A 15055-nucleotide genomic window follows, 5' to 3' on the forward strand; every position below is an offset into this window, starting at 1 on the left:
AGCCCCTTAAATGTTAGTACCGTATCCACTTCCACTACCTCCCCCAGCAACGAGTTCCAGGCACCCACTACTCTCTGTGTAAAAAATCTGCCTCGTACATTTCCTTTAAACCTTTCCCCTCGCACCTTAAACCGATGCCCACTAGTAATTGACTCTTCCACCCTGGGAAAAAGCTTCTGACTATCCACTCTGTCCATGCCTCTCATAATCTTGTAGACTTCTATCAGGTCTCCCCTCAACCTCCGTCGCTCCAGTGAGAACAAACCAAGTTTCTCCAACCTCTCCTCATAGCTAATGCCCTCTATACCAGGAACATCCTGGTAAGTTTTTTCTGTACTCTCTCCAAAGCCTCCACATCGTTCTGGTAGTATGGCGACGAGAATTGAACACTACATTCCAAGTGCAGCCTAACTAAGGTTCTATAAAGCTGCAACATGACTTGCCAATTTTTAAACTCAATGCCCCGGCCGATGAAGGCAAGCATGCCATATGCCTTAGAACATAGAACATAGAAAAAATACAGCACAAACAGGCCCTTCGGCCCATAAGTTGCACCGGTCATGTCCCTACCTACCTAGGCTTATATATAGGCTTACCTATAACCCTCAATCTTATTAAGTTCCATGTACTCATCCAGAAGTCTCTTAAAAGACCCTGTCGAGTTTGCCTCCACCACCACTGACGGCAGTCGATTCCACTCACCCACCACACTCTGAGTGAAAAACTTACCCCTGACATCTCCTCTGTACCTACTCCCCAGCACCTTAAACCTGTGTCCTCTCGTAGCAGCCATTTCAGCCCTGGGAAAAAGCCTCCGAGAATCCACCCGATCTATACCTCTCAACATCTTGTACACCTCTATCAGGTCACCTCTCATCCTTCGTCTCTCCAAGGAGAAAAGAGCGAGCTCACTCAACCTATCCTCATAAGGCATGCCAACCAATCCAGGCCGTCTTGACTACCTTCCCCACCTGCATTGCCACTTTCAGTGACCTGTGTACCTGTACACCCAATCCCTTTGCTCTTAAGGGTTCTGCCATTTCCTATATCTTTCCTATCTCTATTAGACTTTCCAAATGCATTACCTCACATTTGTCCGGATTAAACTCCATCTGCCATCTCTCCGCCCAAGTCTCCAACTGATCTATATCCTGCTGTATCCTCTGATGGACCTCATCGCTATCCGCAAATCCAACAACCTTTGTGTCGTCCACAAACTTACTAATCAATCCAGTTACATTTTCTTCCAAATGATTTATATATATATTACAAACAGCAAAGGTCCCAGCACTGATCCCTGAGGAACTCCACTTGTCACAGCCCTCCATTCAGAAACGCACCCTTCCACTGCTACCCTCTGTCTTCTTTGACCGAGCCAGTTTTGTATCCACTTTGCAAGCTCATCTCTGATCCCATGAAACTTCACCTTCTGCACCAGTCTGCCATGAGGGACCTTGTCAAAGGCCTTACTGAAGTCCATGTAGACAACATCCACTGCCCTACCCTCATCAATCATCTTCGTCACTTCCTCGAAAACTCGATCAAGTTCGTGAGACATGACATCCCCTTCACAAAACCATGTTGCCTCTCACTAATACGTCCACTTATTTCCAAGTGGGAATAAATCCTGTCTCGAAGAATCCTCTCCAATAATTGCCCTACCACTGATGTAAGGCTCACTGGCCTGTAATTACCTGGATTATTCTTGCTACCCTTCTTAAACAAAGGAACAACATTGGCTATTCTCCAATCCTCTGGGACCTCCCCTGTATGTGGAGATGAGCCTCCCCTGTAGCCAGTGAGGATACAAAGATTTCTCTCAAGGCCCAGCAATTTCCTCCCTTGACTCTCTCAGTATTCTAGGGTATATCCCATTAGGCCCTGGGGACTTGTCTATCTTAATGTTCCTCAAGAACCCCAATACCTCCTCCTTTTTGATCTCAACATGACTCAAACTATCTACACGTCCTTTCCCAGACTCATCATCCACCAAGTCCTTCTCTTTGGTGAATACTGACGCAAAGTACTCATTTAATACCTCGCCCATTTCCTCTGGCTCCACCCATAGATTGCCTCCCTTGTCCTTGATTGGGCCAATCCTCTCCCTGGCTACCCTCTTGCTCTTTATATATGTATAAAAAGCCTTGAGATTTTCCTTAATCCTGCTGGCCAACGCTTTTTCGTGACCCCTTTTAGCCCTTCTTACTCCGTGCTTAAGTTTCTTTCTACTTTCTTTGTATTCCACACTTGCTTCATGTGTTCCCAGCCTCCTACCTTTGACAAATGCTTCCTTTTTCTCTTTGACTAGGCTCACAATATCTCTCGTTATCCAAGGTTCCCAAAACTTGCCATACTTATCCTTCATCCTTACAGGAATGTGCCGGTCCTGAATCACTATCTACTTACACTTGAAAGCCTCCCACATGCCAGATCTGTTGGGTTTGTTGACCTCGGCCACGATTCTCCAGTTTGTTCCACAATCTGTTGACCTCGGGCACAATTTTCCAGTCTTGGAGGGGGCAGACAGGACTGGAAAATCCTGCCCATAGTGTATGTTAAGTCATTGATGAAGTACATCATCAAGGAGTTTAATGCAAATATGAGAAGTGTTTCTATGATAACATTTCTGACAATACTTCCTATCTGAGCATTTGCAGAAGTAAAACAAAAGGTGATACTACTCACATTATGTGGCCCACAAACTTACAGCCTACTGAGGAGCCTAAAAACACCTGATGCCCCAGACACAAATCAAAGATTTGATCACAATCTTTTGATCAAATAGTGGGATTGGTCAAAGTCCATTTCAACCCCCAACCTTCAATCATCATGATAAGGTATAAGTTTAATTTGGTTGTGAGGGAGATGGTCTCTGGGTTCATTGCCAGACTATGATCCCTATCAGAGCACTGCGAATTTGGCCCAGTTTTGGGGGAGATGTTAAGAGACCATTTACCTGTGGGATTAACAGCATTACAATACAAAAAACACTGCTGGCTGACACTAAAATCTCTTCAGAAAAAGCTGTAGAACTTGTTTAGGCGACTGAATGCACTGAGCAAGGCATAAGTGATGCGCTATCAATAAGGCGAAAGACTACCGATATGCCAATATAAGTGTAGGCTTTTATTCACAACAGAATCAGGAGCAGATCCCAACATATAACCAACCTGGACTGAACTAGGTGCCGAGGGGAGGAACCAAACTGGAAGGGGATGTGTCCAGGTATGACAAGCACACATAACGGTGGTCCATATAGGACAAAGGCACAACTGAGGTCCACCACAATAAGTGAATTACAAGACGTGCCAACGAGGTGAGCTGTTTGTGGCATGAAATGGCTGCTGCGAGGAACAGCCCGAGCGCAGCAGAGCCCAAGATGGGTAGTACAGCAGCAGGGATGGAAACATGTTTTCAGTGTGGGGCAGAGCACTCCCAGGAAATGTGCCAGTGCAAAGATTATACAGGTTTTCACTACAGAAGGGTCATTTGCAGAGTAAAACAAACAGGGTAGAATGCACAGAAAAAATGATGGTTAAGGTAACACCATTAAACCAACTGTCTGAGGAACTCAACAAGGGATCTGAAACTTACATGTTAAACCATGTCCAACTCAACAAAGTACCGTCTACTGATATTGTCCTGTTGGTCAACAGCAGATCCCCTAAGATACAGTTGATACTGAAGCCATGGCCACAGTCATAAGTGAACAAGCATTCAGATACTTCCAGAAAGGCTTGCAACTCTTGAGGTTGAATCATTCAGAAGCCATCTACCTGTATAGGAGAGATGCTAAAGACAGTAGGAACAATTGCAGTAACAGGATCCCATTGGAATCAGACAGCACAGGTACCAGCTTTAGTGATTGATGGCCACAGACCTTAGGAGCGATCTTACCAAAATAATTCTAATTCCCGAATGAGCATGAAAACGTGAGAAAAGCACACATTTTGTTGGGCGACTTAAAAGGCAAATATGGAGGAATCAAAGATGGCTCTGGTGTGAGAGGAAGCATGATCCACAGGTGGCAAGATCCTTCTTGAAATCCAGCTGTTTGTTGAGGTTTGGAGAGAGGATTAATGTATATCAAGCAAACTTTAAACATACCTGGAGTGCAGTTGCAAAGACAGAACTTCAAAAGTCTAGCTAGAAAGGGTTATTTTTAGATTCCTTCCTGCCAGTTGGAATTTACTGTGTGTGCTCAGCGGGGGAGAGGCTGTGGATTGCAGCTCTGTCTGCAAACACTCTCTCTGTTCTTTTTATCACCCAAGAAAGGGTGAGTTAAAGTGGGAAGCAGGAGCCACTGATGTCCTGCTGCAAATTGCAAGCTGCTATTTCTACTTTTGGATTTTTTTTGCAGCTGGAGCTCTATAAGGGACATGTTGGGACTTGCAGTTCAGCCTGGAATCATCTTGCAGTGTTTTCACTCAGTCAAGTGTGAATTGGTTTAGGATGGGGGGCAGCCCAGGGAAGAACTCCTGTGTCATAAAAACTGCAACTGTCAGATCAACCTGGGGACACTGCTGTTTCTTTTTTTACCCAACCAGGGGTGAATTAAAGTGAGGGAGAGGGTTGCAACTTGCAGCTCGGCTGGGAACCCTTTGCTGCTTCTGTTCGCCCAGTTGAGGGGGAAGTAAGATGAAAAGCAATCCATGTAAGAACTCTGGTAGATCGAACAGCGAGACAGCTTGATACGTGGACCAAGAAATAGCACTCCAGGCTGGAGGAAATGGCTAAGCCCACAGGGGCTGGCACTGGCAAAATGGCAGAAGGCAAACCAAAATCGAAGAGTGGGACCACAGATGCAGAGAGGGGTTCCCCACCATGCTCTCCTGGAAAGGTCCCTGACCAGAGCATGCTGAGCGAAAGGACAGGAGAAGCTATTATGGAGGCCATGCAAAGATTGGACAGTAAGTTGGACCGGTGGGCCACTAAGTTGCAGGCCAAGATAGACGAGCTGAGGGAGAAGCTCGGATCATCTGTTAAATCTCTCCACGGTGCCACCGTCGCCCATGAGAACTGCTTGCAGGAGCTTGAGGACTCAGAGACATTTAGTAGAAACAGTATCTCCGAGCTGAAGAGCCAAGTTATTCATTTGACATCGGAGGTTAAGTCCCTAAGGGAGAAATGTGATGAGATGGAAGGATGCCAAAGACGAAATAACAGGCCTTCTGGAGCGAATCGAAGGCCCAAATATCACAGACTTTGTCGCCCGGCTATTGAAGAACGTGCTGGAACTTGAGGATGAGCCACTTCTGGATCGTGCGCACAGAGTGTTACGGGCAAAGCCCAGATTTGGAGACGCTCCTCGGCCCGTTATTGCACAAGTACATTACACCTCAGCACGAGACAGAATCCTGCGGCAAGCAGCACAGGCTACCACTCTGAGGTACCAGGAAAATAAGCTGTTGATGTTTCCAGATTTTACCCTGGTGGTGGCAAGGAGAAGGGCGACCTTCGCTGATGTCAAACGACTTCTGCGTGACTGTCCTGGGGTCAGGTTTGGGCTTCGCTTTCCAGCCTGCTTGAGGATTACTCTCAACAATGGAACCGAGCAGAAGTTCACGGATCCGGCGGCGGCGATTAAATTTGTGGAACAGACTTTCGAATTGGGTGGCCGCACGGTGGATGTAAACTGCTATTTGTTTTTTATGAACCTGCATGCTGTACCCGGATCAAATTGTCAACCAGGAAAAGGTAATGGGTTTTGAGACTGTTAGGTTGTTTGGTATTTCTACAGACCTTTTCAGGTTATAGCACCTGTGACTGCGATGGGAATGGAGGTGGAGATTATGCAGAGTGCTATGAAGGCACTGCAATAAGGAGGTGTTGGAAGCACAGGCACCCTGTTTGGGAGGGCATGTGTGGGGGGAAGGGGGGGACGCTGTGTTTGCGGGTTTGGCCTGCGTGAGTGTTTTTGTGTCTTTGCTATATCTTCTTTTCTCTGTGGGTGTGGTTTGACCTCTTTAAGCCCACCCTCTCTTTCCTGTGGTTGGTTCCTCATGGCTAGTGAGGAGAGTGGGGCCCTGGGGTGTGGCGTCTGCCGATGTCAGCGGTTGAGGGGAGACTCCCCAGTGAGGAGGGATACCAGGCTACTGTTAGGAATGTGGAATGCTGAAGGCCCTTACGCTGTGACCTCGGAGCGATCAAGTGCACTAGCTGGAATGTCAGGGGATTAAATCATCCAGTTAAGCACGGTAAGATACTTCAACATCTTCGACAACTGGGTACCCAAATTGAATTCCTCCAAGAGACCCACCTCAGGCCAGTGGACTATTTTAGGCTCCGTACAGGATGGGGAAAGTCAATGTTTAAACTCAACCAAGACGCGGGGGGTGGCAATCCTCATCCACAAGTCCTTATCCTTGGTAGTAGCCAATGTCATATGGCCGATACGTCATTGTCATGGATAAATTATATGGGATGCCCCGGTGTTAGCCAATGTGTATGCCCCAAACTGGGACTGTGAAAACTTTTTCCGATTGTTTTTTACGCTGCTTCCAGGTTTGAATTCACATCGGTTGATACTGGGCGGAGATTTCAACTGTTGGTTGAATCCTGCCCTGGAACACTCCTCCCCCAGGACCGCTGTATCTTCCAAATCGGCAGAAATTATTAAATCATTTCTCATGGAATACGCGGTGTCGGACCCATGGAGGTTTCTTAACTCCACTAGTAGGGAATTTTTTTTTTCACCTGTCCACGTATTCACACATAGATTAATTTTTTGGTAGATAATAAGTTGCCCCCGGCTGTGTGATACCAGGGGCTTGTCCCCTGGTCATGGGGAGCCTGTGCCAGTCGTGTTGGAATGTATATGCGAGCACTGCGTGGATCTGTATCTGTGTTTGTTTGCTATGTAAAATAAAATAAGATTTTCAATAAACATATATAAAAAAGGCAAATATTACAATACTCTGTGAAAAAGAAACTTGACAAGCTTGAAGTTCACCAGTAGGGGGCGTGGGCAGAATCTAAATTGACCACAGCTGGTTCATAGCAGCTGAGGGTGCCATTGCGCGTGTGCAGGTTTTTGTGCTCAAAGTGCCTTTGCTGCTATTAGCCAGGCTCTGTGGCCTAAACCTGGCAGAAACCCTCCCCCCCCCCCCCCCCCCCGCATAAGGGCCCATGGCCAATAGCAAGTGCCCCCACTCCCCCGCCCCCCCCCCCCCCCCCCCCACCACCTGGAGCGATCGTTGCAACACTGCCCCTACCCACCAAAGGCAATTGCAGAGTGGCACCAGTCCACCCCCCTCCCCACCAATCTCTGTTGCAAAGTGGCAGCACCCCCTCCCACCGAAAGATTTGCCCCCTGTCTGACCCTGCCTTCTCTTGGCACTGCCCAGTGCCTGGTGGGCACTGCCAATGTGCTAGGGTAGCACTGCCAGGCTAGGGTAGCACAGGCTGGCAGTGCCAGGCTAGCACTACCCAAGAGGCACTGCCCCGCCCCCAACCTCCTGTGGTGGCCTTAGTGGCCTCCAGTTCTACCAGCGAGGCCATCACGTCTGGTTCCCGTGTGATGGGGTACCATACGTGATCATCCCCAGAGAGAACCTTCCCCAGCGAGGCCATGGAGGCAAGTGAGCCCAGATGATTATGTCCCGGGCTTGCTAATTCTAATTAAATAAGCATTTAAATATTTTTAAATAATATATTGCGCAAGGCTTCTCGCATTGGATATCCGGTGTTGGTAAGATCACGAGAGGTGACAAATGGGGCGCGAACCCAAAGGTATGATCGCTGCCTTGTCCTGTGGATAGAGATTGGTTGAAACAGATAAAATTTTACTAGCTGGAGATATTGAATGTTTGGGATGGAGGTTTTCAGGTGTTCCTGTGCAGATACTCAGTTTTCCAAAGGGAACTGGGTCAAATAAAAGGAGCCAAAGCCAAAATTTATTTGGCTACACCAAAAGTCTTCCAAGCCTGCCCAGTGCCTTGTGCACTTTATCAGAAGATGGAAGTGGAGTTAAAAAAATTATATTCATAAAACCAGTGCAGTTGTTTTGATTGGGCTGCACCCATAGTCCCTATTTTGAAGCCATATCGCATGTGAGAATCTGTGGAGGCCACAGGCTAACTGTGAACAGAAGAGCCAGTTATTTTGATACCCCATTCTGAGGATAGAGAACCTCTAAACAAAATTAGCATGGGGTCTTAAGTACACCAAGTTAAATCTCAGCCATGAAGACTCCCAAAATCTAGTCACCATTGATACCCACAAAGCTTCCATCTGAGGTCTCATCGGCTTGTGCCATCTGCTAGGGTACTATGGAAGGTTTGCTGCAGGGAATACCCAATGTGATGATGTGCTTGGATGATGTCCTAACCCCCTGTGGAACACAGGACAAACCTAGAAGAGATCCGAAAAAGATGTAAAGATAGGGCTTTAAACTAAATAGTGGGGGGTAAGTTTCAGTTGCGTGGAGAATTAAAAAATCAAAGTTAAAGGAGAGGGTAGATGTGCAGGTTAATGATGAGGACTTTCAACTAGTTAAAGGAGCCGAGAGCTCAGGAGAGGTTAGTAAAGTTTCCAGACTAAGAACAGAGAGTATAGAAGGTGGCAGGAATGTAACCTCAGGCAGAGCAAAAAAGGTGACATGTATGAGAAGGTAGGTGGTCAACACAGGACTGAGGGTGTTGTACCTCAATGCGTGCAGTATACGGAACAAGGTAGATGAGCTTGTTGCGCACATTGAAATTGGCCAGTGCGATGTTGTGGACATCACAGATACGGTTGCAAGGGGATCAGGGCTGGGATCTAAATATCCAAGGATATGTGTCCTATTGAAAGGACAGGCAGATGGGCAAAGGGGGCGGGGTTGCATTGTTAGTAAGGAATGAAGTAAAATCGACAGCAATAAGCGATATAGGATCTGATGGCATGGAATCTCTGTGGATAGAGTTGAGGAATCGCAAAGGTAAGAAGACCCTGATGGGAGTTATGTACAGGCCCCCCAGCAGTAGTCAGGACGTGGGGCAGAAAATAAGTCAGGAGATAGAAAAGGCAAATAAAAGAGGCAATATTACAATAACCATGGGGGACTTCAATATGCAGGTGGACTGGGAAAATCAGGTAGGTAGTGGATCCCAAGAAAAGGAATTTGTGGAATGTCTAAGAGATGGTTTTTTGGAGCAGCTTGTGACAGAGCCGACGAGGGAACAGGCAATTCTGGATTTGGTGATGTATAATGAGGCAGACTTGATTAGGGAACTTAAGGTGAAGGAACCCTTAGGGAGCAGTGACCACAATATGATAGAATTTACCCTGCAGTTTGAGAGGGAGAAGCTAGAATCAGATGTAACGTTATTACAATTAAATAAAGGGAACTACAAAGACATGAGAGAGGAGCTGGCCAGAGTTGATTGGAAAGGGAGCCTAGCAGGGAAGACAGTGGAACAGCAATGGCAGGAGTTTTGGGGGGTTATTCGAGAGGCACAACAGAAATTCATTCCAAGGAGGAGGAAACATGTTAAGGGGAGGACGAGGCATCCATGGCTGACAAGGGAAGTCAAAGGACAGCATAAAACAAAAGAAAAAGCACACAAAGATTAGTGGGAAGCCAGAGGATTAGGAAGCCTTTAAAAGCGAGCAGAGGACAACTAAAAAAGCAATAAAGGGGGGAGAAGATGAAATATAAAAGAAGATAGGAAGAGTTTTTTCAATATATAAAAGGTAAGAGAGAGGCAAAAATAGATATTGGACCACCGTAAAATGAGGCTGGAGAAGTAATAATAGGAAACAAAGCAATGGCAGAGGAACTGAATAGTTACTTTGCATCAGTCTTCACGGTGGAAGACACCAGTGGGATGCCAGAGCTCCAGGAGAATCAGGGGGCACAGGTGAGTGTAGTGGCCATCACTAAGGAGAAAGTTCTGGGGAAACTGAAAGGTCTGAAGGTGGATAAATCACCTGGACCGGATGGACTACACCCCAGGGTTCTAAATGAGATAGCGGAGGAAATTGTGGAGGCATTGGTGGTGGTCTTTCAGGAATCACTGGAGGCAGAGAGGGTCAACACAGTAAGAAGTCTCACAACACCAGGTTAAAGTCCAACAGGTTTATTTGTAGCAAACGCCACTAGCTTTCGGAACGTGATCTCATCTTTAATAATGGACTCTAAAATCTTGCCAATGACCAAAGTCAGGCTAACCAGCCTATAATTTCCTGTCTGTTGCCTCCCTCCCTTCTTAAGCAGTGGTGTTACATTAGCTACTTTCCAGTCCTCTGGGACCCTCCCTGCCACACACATCATGGCAGGGAGGGTCCCAAAGGACTGGAAAGTAGTTAATGTAACACCGCTGCTTAAGAAGGGAGGGAGGCAACAGATGGGAAATTATAGGCTGGTTAGCCTGACTTTGGTCATTGGCAAGATTTTAGAGTCCATTATTAAAGATGAGATCACGGAGTACTTGGAAGTGCATGATAAAATAGGACTGAGTCAACACGGCTTCGTCAAGGTGAGGTTGTGTCTGACAAATTTGTTAGAGTTCTTTGAGGAGGTTACAAGGAAGTTAGATAGAGGAGAACCAGCAGACGTGGTTTATTTAGATTTCCAGAAGGCCTTTGACAATGTGCCGCATAGGAGACTGTCAAATAAGTTAAGAGCCCATGGTGTTAAGGGTAAGATCCTGCATGAATAGAGGATTGGTTGACTGGCAGAAGGCAGAGAGTGGAGATAAAGGGGTCCTTTTCAGGGTGGCAGCTAGTGACTAGTGGAGGGTGCTGGAACCACAACTTTTCACAATATACATTAACAATTTGGAAGAAGGAACTGAAGGCACTGTTGCTAAGTTTGCAGATGATACAAAGATATATAGAGGGACAGTAGTATTGAGGAAGACGGGGGCTGCAGAAGGACTTGGACAGGTTAGGAGAGTGGGCAAAGAAGTGGCAGATGGAATACAATGTGGAAAAGATTAAGGTTATGCACTTTGGAAGGAAGAATCGAGGCATAGACTATTTTCTAAATGGGGAAATGCCTGGGAAATTAGAAGCACAAAGGGACTTGGGAGTTCTTATTCAAGATTCTCTTAAGGTTAATGTGCAGATTCAATTGGCAGTTAGGGAGGCAAATGCAATGTTAGCATTCATGTTGAGAGGGCTAGAATACAAGAACAGGGATGTACTTCTGAGGCTTTATAAGGCTCTTGTCAGACCCCATTTGGAGTATTGTGAACAGTTTTGGGCCTCGTATCCAAGGAAGGATGTGCTGGCCTTGGAAAGAGTCCAAGAACGATCCCTGGAATGAAGAGCTTGTTGTATGAGGAATGGTTGAGGACTCTGGGTCTGTACTCGTTGGAGTTTAGAAGGATGAGGGGGGATCTTATTGAAACTTACAGGATACTGCGAGGCCTGGATAGAGTGGACATGGAGAGGATGTTTCCACTGGTAGGTAAAGCTAGAACTAGAGGGCACAACCTCAGGCTAGAGGGACGATCCTTTAAAACAGAGATGAAGAGGAATTTCTTCAGCCCGAGAGTGGTGAATCTGTGGAACTCTTTGCCGCAGAAGGCTGTGGAACCAGGTCATTGAGTGTCTTTAAGACAGAGATAGATAGGTTCTTGATTAATAAGAGGATCAGGAGTTATGGGGAAGAGGCAGGAGAATGGGGATGAGAAAAATATCAGCCATGATTGAATGGCGGAGCAGACTCAATGGGCTGAGTGGCCTAATTCTGCTCCTATGTCTTATGGTCTTATAGTCTTGTGGTAAAGGAGCGGGCATTACTTAAAACAAGTCAAATGCACCTTCCAGATAGATGAGGTTACGTACCTCACCTTCAAGGGTTTGCATCCCCTAGAGGACAAGGTGAAAGCCATCAAAGAAGTATCATAGCCTTGGAATGTGACGGAATTAAAATCATTCCTAAGGATGATAAACTATTACCGAAGATTCCTGCAGAATGTGTCCATTACACCAGCTTCTGTAGAAGCGTCAAAGATGGAAATGGGGAGAGGTGCAAACAGAGGTGTATGCTAAAGTAAAGCAAGCTTTATAGTCATCAACAGTACTTGTACCCAACCAAACAATTAGTGATGACTTGTGATGCTTCGCCATATGGACTGCGGGCAGTCCTTTCCCGCAAGTTGTCAAACAGAATAAAGAGGCCAATTGTCTTTGCATCAAGGACCGTATCCAAGGCTGAGAAGAAATACTCTCAAATAGACAAGGAAAATCTGGCAGTAATGTGCAGTGAAAAGTTTCATAAATATATATATGGAAGGCACTTCACCATTGTATCTGATCACAAGTCTCTGTTAGGATTGTTTTGAGAGGATAAGTCTGTGCCAATGGTTGCCTCTGCAAGGCTACAGAGACTGGCCTTGTTGTTGGCTGTTACAGCTACTCTTTCCAGCACAGACCAGTGACGTAAATATCAAACACGGGTGCACACAGCCACTTCCCTCTGCCATAAACTGTGCCGACAAGAAATAGTGTTGGCATTTCACCTGCTGGAGACTTTGCCTGTTTCAGTTGCTCACATAAAGTCTTGGACAGAAAGGGAGCCATTGCTCTCAAAGGTAAAGAGGATGGTGCTAAAAGGTAAAGAGGATGGTGCTAAAAGGTAAAGAGGATGGTGCTAAAAGGTTGGCACTATAACAAGTCAGAGCAGATCAGACCCTACCTGGAGTGTAGATTGGAGATAACATGCGAGGGTGGCATGTTATTGTGGGGGGCTTGTGTTATAGTGCCACCCGAGGGGCAAAGGCTTTTATTGCAGGAGTTGCATGAAGCACACCCTGGGAAAAGTAAGATGAAGGCACTGGCCCGCAGCTATGTGTGGTGACCAGGCATCAACAAAAAGATTGAAGGAATGGTTAGTCAGAGTCCAAATTGCCAAACCCAGCAGAAAATATGCATCCGTGGGAGTGGCCGAGTTGGCTGTGGTCCCAACTGCACATCGACTTTACTGGACCGTTCATGGGACATAGGTTTCTCATCGTGGTTGATGCTCATTCAAAATGGCTCGATGTCCAGCTAATGAAGTCTACAACAGCCACCATCAACAGGTTACGGCAGATTTTTGCCATTCATGGCATCCCTGAGGTCTTAGTGTCAATGGCACAGCACTTACAGTGGAGGAGTTCCACTAATTTGTAAAATCAAGTGGAATATGCCACGGTTGTTCCACCCCATATCACCCAGCCTCAAATGGCTTGGCAAAGTGAGCAATACAAACGTTTAAAGCTTCAATGAAAAAGCAAGCTCACAGACCACTGATTTTACATTTGGCAAGTTTCTTGTCTTTGGGCAGTACAATGCTGAATGCGACCATTGGGATAACGCCAGCTGAAGTATCAATGAAACAACGCTTGGATTTGGTATTTCCAGATTTCTCGGGGGACGGGGGGAGATGGAGGCTTGGCAAGCCTCTCAGTAAGAACACCATGACTTGAAGTAAAGGGACAGAGGGTTCGAGGTCTGTGACTTTGTCTTGGCAAGACATTTTGCTGGTGGATGGTCTGGATGTCAGGAGGATTGTAGAATTGGGCCTGATTTTACCATCAAGTTGTGCCTGTTTAAGGGCACGGAAACTTGGTAAAGTCGGGCGTGAGGTGGGTAGCGTGATCTGCGCCTGCCTCACGCCGGTTCCCACTTTACCAAGGCCCGAAAATGGACGCGATCGGGACCACGCCCAAATCGGGCGCAACGGCCATTTAATTGCATTTGAATTGAAATAATAGACTGCACGCCCAACTTTACCAGCACTTCTCCCTTTACTACCACATTCCGCAATCCCGAATCGGCACGAAACAGACACGCTCCATAAAAGTCCAATTTGGGCGCTCCATCAGCGAGGGTTAGTGAGGAGGTAAGTGCATAGCGTTTGATGGCTCTCTGCTGCTTACAGGTGTCCTTTCGTTGCGGCCATTTTCTTTCTCGGGTCGGTGGCGGCTCTGCAAGTGTGTGGGAGGGCGGTGGGGGCTGTTGTTCTGCAGGGTCTCCGATGTCCGATTTGCAGCACGGACCCGGGTCTCAGCACTCATCTCCAGTCTTGCGGTGGTGGTGACACTCAGCTCACTTCCAGCTGAAGGATGTGCACAAAGCCCTTGCCAATTGCACTGCTGCAGCCTCTCAACTTTGCAAGGAGCTGTGATTGTGGGGAACATGTGGCTGGGGGAATGGGGGGCCTGTGATTGTGGGGAGCATGTGGCTGGGGGAATGGGGGGGCTGTGATTGTGGGGAGCATGTGGCTGGGGGAATTGGGGGTATGGACAATGACTATTGATCTGCTAGGTGCTAGCAGCGTTCCTTAACCTCTACATGTGTTCCTCTCCATCTCGCTCCCCCACCCCTCGCGCCTTCAGAGTGACGAGGCAGCTTTTGCAATACAACCAATTGATCTTGCTGCTTTTTTGGTTGCTGCCGGAGCTGAGGAGGAGGAGCAGGAGGAAGAATTGCGGGCACAGGAGGCCCAGGCCTTATCACTTGCAGGAGTACAGGGAGATGATCACCAGAGGCATTCACCCAGAATGGGGGCGCAGGAGAAGGAGGGAGCAGAGACCCCGGCAGTTCCGTGCACAAGTGTCATTTGAACAGATGTCAGACACCGTGTACCGCCGACATCTCCGCCTCTGAAAGGAGACAGTGCAACATCTGTGCAACCTGCTGCAGGACCTGGCACCTTGAGGTGGGGAGGGGCACCCACTCTCGATGGCTGTCAAATTGACGGCTGCTCTGAACTTTTATGGGACTGGCTCCTTCCAGACCCTGAGCGGAGATGTCTGTGGCAGCTCCCAATCAGCCATGCACACCTGTATCAAGCAGGTCACAGAAGCCCTGTATGCCCGGGCAGGGCAGTACATCAAATTTAACCTGGACCAGGCCCATCAGGAAGCCCGAGCTGCAGGGTTCGCAGCCATTGCGGGGGTGCCGAATGTACAGGGTGCCAGCGACTGCACACACGTCGCCCTCAAGGCCCCCCAACAGAATCCCTGGAGATTCATCAACAGAAAGGGGTTCCACTCCCTGAATGTTCAACTCGTGTGCGACCATAACATGAACATTATGCATGTCTGCATAAGACATAAGGTAGTGTGCACGACAGCTT

This window comes from Mustelus asterias, chromosome 1 (genome assembly GCF_964213995.1).
Source record: "Mustelus asterias chromosome 1, sMusAst1.hap1.1, whole genome shotgun sequence".
Classification (NCBI taxonomy): domain Eukaryota; kingdom Metazoa; phylum Chordata; class Chondrichthyes; order Carcharhiniformes; family Triakidae; genus Mustelus; species Mustelus asterias.